Source organism: Triticum aestivum, chromosome 5B, assembly GCF_018294505.1.
Source record: "Triticum aestivum cultivar Chinese Spring chromosome 5B, IWGSC CS RefSeq v2.1, whole genome shotgun sequence".
In the NCBI taxonomy this organism is placed as follows: domain Eukaryota; kingdom Viridiplantae; phylum Streptophyta; class Magnoliopsida; order Poales; family Poaceae; genus Triticum; species Triticum aestivum.
The window spans coordinates 463,395,420-463,405,261 of NC_057807.1; positions in this window are offsets into that span (position 1 = coordinate 463,395,420).

A 9,842-nucleotide genomic window follows, 5' to 3' on the forward strand; every position below is an offset into this window, starting at 1 on the left:
ATGGATTATTGACAGCGGATGCACTAATCATATGACTAGTGATCGAAGTCTTCTCATGGACTCAACCTTACGTCCATCTGACAAGAGTCAAATCACATTTGCTGACACTGGTAAAAGCAAGGTATTGGGTCTAGGTAGAGTTGCAATCTCTAGGGATCAACACATGGATAAAGTGATGCTTGTTGAATCCCTTGGGTTCAACTTAATGTCTGTCTCAATGCTTTGTGACTTAAACATGATTGTGATATTCGGAAAATATTGTTGCCTTGTACTAATGGAATCTGACAAATCTCTAGTCTTTGAAGGGTATCGAAAAGATGATCTATACATGGTAGATTTCTCAGCAGGTCCACAGCTTGCCGTATGTCTTCTCATAAAAGCTTCAGAATGCTGGCTCTGGCATCGAAGGATAGGACATGCTGGCATGAGGAACTTACACTCACTTGTCAAGAAGAAGCATGTCATTGGCATCGAGGATGTCAAGTTCAAGAAGGATCATCTGTGTGGTGCCTGTGAAGCTGGAAAGATGACAAGGGCAAAGCACCTCTCGAAGACAATCATGACAACATCTCAACCCTTCAAGCTGTTACACATGGACTTGTTTGGACCTACTCACTACTCCACCCTCACAACAACTGCCTGTCTCTATGGCTTCGTCATTGTTGATGACTACTCAAGATACACACGGGTTCATACAATTCTTTACAAGACTGAAGTGCAAGATGTCTTCAGGCGCTTCGCCAATCGAGCAATGAACAATTATGGCGTGAAGATCAAGCATATCAGAAGTGACAATGGCACTAAGTTCAAGAACACAGGACTTGATCTGTATCTGGATACAATGGGAATCACTCATGAGTTCTCTCCTCCATACACACCTCAGCAAAATGGCATCGTTGAGCGCAAAAACAGAAACCTCATTGAAATGGCTCGAACAATGATAGATGAATACAAGACACCAAGAAAGTTCTGGCCTGAAGCTATTTATACAGCTTGTCACATCATCAACCATGTGTACATCCATAAGCTTCTGAACAAAACATCCTATGAGCTCCTTACTGGCAAGAAGCCAAATGTCAGTTACTTCAGAGTATTTGGAGCTAGATGCTGGATCAAGGATCCCCATCACAAGTCAAAATTTGCACCTAAGGCTCACGAAGGCTTCATGCTTGGCTATGGAAAGGACTCACACTCCTACAGAGTCTTCAACCTCTTTCTCTACAAGATCGTCGAAACTGTGGATGTGAGATTTGATGAAACCAATGGTTCACAAAGAGAACTCCTGCCAAGTACACTAGATGAAGCTCCTCCAAGCGAATCTATCAAGCTGATGGGAACTGGTGAAATCATGCCTTCTGAAGCACAGCCTGAAGAGGAACTTATCATCTCTGCACCAAATCAACCTGAAGACAATGCTCAGACCGAAGACAATCATCCCAATGATGACATTGATCAGCAAGAGCAAAGTCTTCGTCCTGTTCATCCTCGTGTTGCAAATGAAGTACAAATCGAGAAGATAATTGACAGCATCAATGCGCCTGGTCCGCTTACTCGCTCAAGAGCAACACAGCTAGCAAACTTCTGTGGGCACTTTTCATTTGTGTCAATATCAGAACCCAAGAAAGTTGCTGAAGCTTTTATGGAACCTAAATGGATTCAAGCCATGCAAGAAGAACTTCAACAGTTCAAGCTGAATAATGTTTGGGAACTTGTCAAACGACCTGACCCTCGCAAGCATAACATTATTGGAACGAAATGGATATATCAAAACAAGCAAGATGAGCATGGTCAAGTCGTCAGAAACAAAGCACGTCTTGTGGCTCAAGGATATACTCAAGTTGAAGGAATTGACTTCGATGAAACATTTGCTCCTGTTGCTAGGCTTGAAGCTATTCACATACTGCTAGCCTATGCTAATCATCACAACATCTTGCTATATCAAATGGATGTGAAGAGTGCATTTCTCAATGGCAAGATTGAAGAAGAAGTATATGTCACTCAACCACCTGGCTTTGAAGATCCAAAACATCCTGATATGGTGTACAAGCTAAACAAAGCACTGTATGGCCTCAAACAAGCTCCTCGCGCATGGTATGATACTATCAAAGACTTCCTGAAGAGCAAAGGCTTCAAACCAGGATCCCTCGATCCCACACTCTTCACGAAGACATATGATGGTGAACTGTTTGTGTGCAAAATATATGTGGATGACATAATCTTCGGCTGCAACAACCAGAAGTATACTGATGAGTTTGGATACATGATGCAAGAGCAATATCAGATGTCCATGATGGGAGAACTGAAGTTCATCCTTGGTCTTCAAATTCATCAGCAAAGCAATGGCATCTTCATATCTCAAGAAAAATACCTCAAAGATTGTCTGAAGAAGTTTGGAATGGAAGACTGCAAAGGCTACATGACGCCAATGCCAGCCAAACACCACCTTGGTCCCGATGACAATGGTAAAGAGTTCGATCAAAAGGTATACCGCTCCATGATTGGTTCTTTACTTTATCTATGTGCATCTAGGCCAGATATTATGCTTAGTGTTTGCATGTGTGCTCGATTCCAAGCGGCACCAAAGGAATCGCATCACTCAGCTGTGAAGCGAATTCTTCGATATTTGGCTTACACCCCAACACTCGGATTATGGTATCCCAAGGGCTCAAAATTTGATTTGGTTGGATTCTTGGATGCTGATTATGCTGGTGACAAGGTGGATCGCAAGTCTACATCAGGCACATGTCATTTTCTTGGTCGATCACTTGTCTGTTGGTCTTCAAAGAAGCAGAATTGTGTATCACTCTCAACTGCTAAATCAGAATACATTGCTGCTGGATCCTGTTGTGCTCAGCTTCTATGGATGAAGCAAACTCTCAAGGACTATGGCATCAACCTGTAAGTGCATCTAGTGCCACCCCTAGTTGCTTTTGGAGTATTGATGACAAAGTTGGTTGAGGGACTAATGCGTTTGTGAGAATTGCAGGATAACGCATGTAGTGTCCCTCATTGATTCGGTTTACCTACCGGAGATGACCCCTAAAAATGTATGAAGACATTGAAGACAATGGTGGTATGAGAAGATATTCATATTGAAGACTATGACATGAGAAGACATTACGTGAAGACAATGGAGCGCGAAGACTGTGTGGTTTCATCGTTTCCTTTCTTCTTTCTTGAGTCATAGGAACCACCGTACTGTTAAGTGGGGTCCAAGTGAACTAAGTCAGAGTGACTGAAGTGATGCTCAACCCAAATCCTATGTCTTCGAGCGAAGACAATGAGAGCAAATCTTATCCAGAGTTGGATGAGTCAGCTTTGCGTGTAGCCCAAGTAAAGTTGCCGTGTGTGTTTGAAATCTGACCGTTGGAACACGTGTCAGTTCCTTAGTGAGCCAGGGTCATTTCGGACAAATCAGGTCGGGTTGCCTGGTGGCTATAAATAGCCCACCCCCTACACCATAAATTGGTGGCTGCTCAGAGTTTGTATACGGCTTTTGTCGTTTGAGAGCAACCCACCTCGAAGCATTTGAGAGAGAGAAATCCTTGCGAGGACAAAGCCCAAACACCCAGAGCCAAAGAGTGTTAGGCATCACTGAAGTCTTTCTGTCTGTGTGACCTGAAGACTTATTACACTTGAGGACTGTGTATCCTCCAGCCGGTTAGGCGTCGCGTTCTGAGCATCCAAGAGTCATTGTGGATTGCCGAGTGAACAAAGTCTATGAAGGTTTGGAAGTCTCCCTTGAAGACTTACCAGAGTGATTGGGCAAGGACTAAGTGACCTTAGCTCAAGGGGAATAAGGTGAAGACACGGTCTTCTGAGTTAAATCTCAGCCTCCCAAACCAGACGTACAGTTGTCACAGCAACTGGAACTGGTCCAACAAATCCTGTGTCCTCAACAAGCAACTGGTTCTATCTCTTCCCTCCTTTACTTTGAGTTTGTCTTCGTGAAGTCATTGCTTATTGTCTTATCCGATTGACTTCATTGCTTGACTACTATTGTTGATTGGCTTCATACTATCTTCCATCCTGATCCTACTACCTAGCTGCTATTAATCTTCAAACGTTAATGCTATTGCATACTTGATTATGGCTTGCTTGTTGTAGTTTATCTTCCGCTGCATATCAATTAGGTTGTTTCTATCGTTTGTCTTCGAAACTTCCATGTTTTGAAGACGTTCCTAAAAATCACCTATTCACCCCCCCTCTAGTCGATAACTAGCACTTTCAATTGGTATCAGAGCAAGGTACTCCCTTGTTCTGTGTGATTCGGTTTAACCACCTGGAGTTTCAGCTATGTCGACTGCAGGGATAATCAAGGTCTCCGCTGCTTGCCCCGTGTTCGATGGAACTGAATATCCCTACTGGAAGAATAAGATGCGCATGCATCTTGAAGCCATTGATGTCGACCTCTGGTATGTCATCAAGAACGGCGTTCCCAAAACTGGTGAAGGTGTCACCCCCACTGATGTCAAGAAGTTCATTCAACTGGACCCGACTGCAAAGAACATCATCTGTGGTCATCTGACCAAAGGACAGTATGGCCGTGTGAGTGCTCTGGAAACGTCAAAGCTAGTCTAGGACTGGCTGTCCAAGGTCAATGAAGGCGTCTCTACACAGAGAGACCAGAGGATCAGTGTTCTTCGCAATCTCTTCAATCGCTTCAAGAGAAACGACAATGAAAATGTCCAGCTCACGTTTGATCGCCTCACCGACATCACAAATGAGCTTCAGGCTCTCGGCGCCACTGAGATCACCAAGCATGAAATTGTCAAGACACTGCTGAGATCACTTGACACCTCTTTTGACACCCTTGCCCTCATGATACAAGAACGTCCTGACTTCAAGACACTCGATCCGTCTGATATACTTGAGAGGCTCAACACACATGAGTTCTAGCTTTCTGAGAAAAGAGATATTTATGGCCCCAACTATGGCCGAACTCGTGCTTTGAAGGCAAAAGCTGTTTCCTCATCTGAAGAAGAAGAATCTGACTGCGGTTCTGACGATCCTGAAGACATTGGAAAGGAACTTGCCATGCTTGTGAAGAAGTTCCACAGGTTCACCAAGAAGAAGGGCTTCAGAAAGTCTTCACGGTCCAGCTCAAGAAATGATGAAGCTTCCACTCATGACAACAAGAAGAGAACCTGCCACAAATGCAAGAAACCTGGTCACTACATATCTGAGTGTCCACAGTGGGACAATGAGAAGAAGAAGAATAAGAGCAAGGAATATGATTCTGATGACAAGAAGAAGAAATCCTCAAAATCTTCTTCGAAGTCTTCATCATACAAGAAGAGCTCATCTGGCAAGGCTCGTGCTTTTGTTGGCAAGGAAATGGATTCAGAGGAGGAGTCTGCTTCGGAGGAGGTGGAGGTGGAGTCTGGTGAGGAGTCTAACCCTGGCGTTGCAAGTCTGGCTCTAGCCACAGCCTATGTCGCCAAGTCCATCTTCAATACTGAAGACAATGACGTCCACACCAACGCTGAAGCTAATGACAAAGACGATTCTTCTCCCACCTACTGCTTCATGGCACATGGTGCCAAGGTAAAATCTTGCGATGCTTACTTTCAAACTTCAAGTGAAGATGACTCTGATTGTGAATCCAAACCCAGCTACAAAACACTTGCTAAAATTGCAACTGAACAACAAAGGGCTTTGGAACATACTCAAAAACTGTTAGACAAAAGCGATGACCTGTTGGACGCGGAAATGACACGTTCACAGTCCTTAGTAGAAGACATAAAAAATATTCATGCTAAGTACCAAGAACTTGAAAATCTTCATGATACGCTCTCAACCACATATGAAAAGCTCTCCTATGATTATCTTCAAAGGAAGCAAGAGCTTGAGAAATTGAAAGCGACTCATGAAGATCTTCAAGCAGAGAATGAGTCACTTCGCGCTCAACAGATCAGTCCCGCTCAGGATGGATTCGAACCACCATGTTTAAATTGCATTGAGCGTGATAACACTACATCTGTTGCCGAATGTTCCACTGCTGCTGCTGTTTCATTATCTTCAACTACTGATGTGGTTACTAACCCCTCTGCGGAGGATACCACTACTATTGCTGATGAAAATGCTAGGTTGAAGACATTGCTTGAAACAGGGATGTACAAAAGTTTGAAGGGACATCAGACTCTCTGCGATGTCCTCAAAAAGCAGATTCTGAATCGAAACCCTAGGAAAGAGGGTGTTGGGTTCGAGAGGAAAATGAATGCTGATGGTTCCTACTGGAAGCCTGAGCAGTATCCCAAAACCACATGGGTTGCTGCAAAGGAACCTTCAGTGGCCATCCACTTTATCTGTATTTACCTATGCTAATCCTATTATTATTGATGAATCCTTTGATGCAAACTATAAACTGTTCAAAAATCAGAATGGTGAAGTGTTTGCCAGGTATATTGGTACTAACTGCAGGAATAGACCTCCTATGAAGAAGATCTGGGTACCCAAAAGCTGCCTTGAGAATCTTCCAGTGAATGTCATCATGACACCACCAGTGAATAAGACAAACCCCAGACCAAAGGCATCATATGGTCCAACGGCTACTTACGAACACAGGACTCACTTGAGTCACCCTAACGCCAATGTTTTGCGGGGAAATCATACTCAGACTCATGAATATGAGCGTGTGTCTTCAAATCGATATGTTCATAGAACTAAGAACTTCTCTGCTTATTCACATGAGTATCATTCATCTCCTGCAAGGCTATTTGCTAGGGCTTCAAAGCCGAAATTCTCAGATGCTGCACTTAGACTCATTGCTTCTAAGCCACCCCTGAAAATGTGGGTGGTGAAGAAGAACTAACTCTCTTTTGCAGAATGTGGTCTCCAACCAGCAATCAATGGCGTCCGATATAATTGCTGGGGACCTAAAACATAAAGGGACGCATGATAAAATGACTTACTATGAATTCCACATATGAATATCTTATCTGTCATACTGTGTGCTAATCTTGATCTAAACTATGATAATCCATGTGTGTGTAAAATGCTTATGCTTCACAACATACCTTGTGAAGCCTATCCTCCTAACTGCACTATAGGGCATGTCACCAAAAGCTTCAGAATGGATTATTGACAGTGGATGCACTAATCATATGACTGGTGATCAAAGTCTTCTCATGGACTCAACCTTACGTCCATCCGACAAGAGTAAAATCACATTTGCTGACACTGGTAAAGGCAGAGTATTGGGTCTAGGTAGAGTTGCAATCTCAAGGGATCAACACATGGATAAAGTGATGCTTGTTGAATCACTTGGATTCAACTTAATGTCTGTCTCAATGCTTTGTGACTTAAACATGATTGTGATATTTGGAAAATATCGTTGCCTTGTACTAATGGAATCTGACAAATCTCTAGTCTTTGAATGGTATAGGAAAGGTGATCTATACATGGTAGATTTCTCAGCAGGTCCAAAACTTGCCATATGTCTTCTTGCTAAAGCTTCAGAATGCTGGCTCTGGCATCGAAGGCTGGGGCACGCTGGCATGAGGAACTTGCATACTCTCGTCAAAAAGAAGCATGTCATATGCATCGTAGGTGTCAAGTTCAAGAAAGATCATCTATGTGGTGCCTGCGAAGCTGGAAAGATGACAAGGGACAAGCATCCCTCGAAGACAATCATGACAACATCTCAACCCTTCGAGATGCTTCACATGGACTTATTTGGACCTACCCACTACTCCACCCTCACAACAACGGCGTGTCTCTATGGCTTCGTCATTGTTGATGACTACTCAAGATACACATGGGTGCACATAATTCTCTACAAGACTGAAGTACAAGATGTCTTCAAATGATTCGCCAATCGAGCAATGAACAACTATGGTGTCAAGATCAAGCATATCAGAAGTGACAATGGCACTGAATTCAAGAACACCGGGCTTGATCTTTATCTGGATACAATGGGAATCACTCATGAATTTTCTGCTCCATACACACCTCAGCAAAATGGCATTGTAGAGCGCAAGAACAGAACCCTCATCGAGATGGCTCGAACAATGCTTGACGAGTACAAGACACCAAGAAAGTTCTGGCCTTAAGCCATTAATACAGCTTATCACATCATCAACCATGTCTACATCCATAAGCTTCTGGGCAAAACATCCTATGAGCTCCTCACTAGCAAGAAGCCAGATGTCAGCTACTTTAGAGTCTTTGGTGCTAGATGTTGGATCAAGGATCCCCATCACAAGTCAAAATTTGAACCCAAAGCTCACGAAGGCTTCATGCTTGGCTATGGAAAGGATCCGCATTCTTACAGAGTCTTCAACCTCTTCCACTACAAAATTGTTGAAACAGTGGATGTGCGATTTGATGAAACCAATGGTTCACAAAGAGAAATTCTGCCAAGTACACTTGATGAAGCTCCTTCCTGTGAATCTATCAAGTTGATGGGAACTGGTGAGATCATGCCCTCTGAAGCACAGCCTGAAGAGGAACTTATCATCTCTGCACCAAATCAACCTGAAGACAATGCTCAGACCGAAGACAATTCTCCCAATGATGACAATGATCAGCCAGAGCAGAATCTTCGTCCTGTTCATCATCGTGTTGCAAATGAAGTTCAAATACAGAAGATTATTGACAGCATCAATGCACCTGGTCCGCTCACTCGCTCAAGAGCAACACAGCTAGCAAATTTCTGTGGGCATTTTTCATTTGTGTCAATATCAGAACCCAAGAAAGTTGCTGAAGCTTTTATGGAACCTGAATGGATTCAAGCCATGCAAGAAGGACTTCAACAGTTCAATCTGAATAATGTTTGGGAACTTGTCAAGCGACCTGACCCTCGCAAGCATAACATTATTGGAACAAAGTGAATATATCAAAACAAGCAAGATGAGCATGGTCAAGTCGTCAGAAACAAAGCTCGTCTTGTGGCTCAAGGATATACTCAAGTTGAAGGAATTGACTTCGATGAAACATTTGCTCCTGTTGCTAGGCTTGAAGCTATTCGCATACTGCTAGCCTATGATAATCATCACAACATCTTGCTATATCAAATGGATGTAAAGAGTGCATTTCTAAATGGCAAGATTGAAGAAGAAGTATATGTTGCACAACCACCTGGCTTTGAAGATCCAAAACATCCTGATATGGTGTACAAACTGAACAAAGCACTGTATGGCCTCAAACAAGCTCCTCGTGCCTGGTATGATACAATCAAAGACTTCCTGAAGAGCAAAGGCTTCAAACCTGGATCTCTCGATCCCACACTCTTCACGAAGACATATGATGGTGAACTGTTTGTGTGCCAAATATATGTGGATGACATAATCTTCGGCTGCACCAACCAGAAGTACAGTGATGAGTTTGGGTACATGTTGCAAGAGCAATATCAAATGTCCATGATGGGAGAGCTGAAGTTCTTCCTTGGTCTTCAAATTCGTCAGCAACGAAATGGCATCTTCATATCTCAAGAAAAATACCTCAAAGATTGTCTGAAGAAGTTTGGAATGGAAGACTGCAAAGGCTACACGACGCCAATGCCAGCCAAGCACCATCTTGGTCCCGACGACAATGGTAAAGAGTTCGATCAAAAGGTATACCGCTCCATGATTGGTTCTTTGCTTTATTTATGTGCATCTAGGCCAGATATTATGCTTAGTGTTTGCATGTGTGCTCGATTCCAAGCGGCACCAAAGGAATCACATCACTTAGCTGTGAAGCGAATTCTTCGATATTTGGCTTACACCCCAACACTAGGATTATGGTATCCAAAGGGCTCAAGGTTTGATCTGGTTGGATTCTCGGATGCTGATTATGCTGGTGACAAAGTGGATCACAAGTCTACATCAGGCACATGTCATTTTCTCGGTCGATCACTT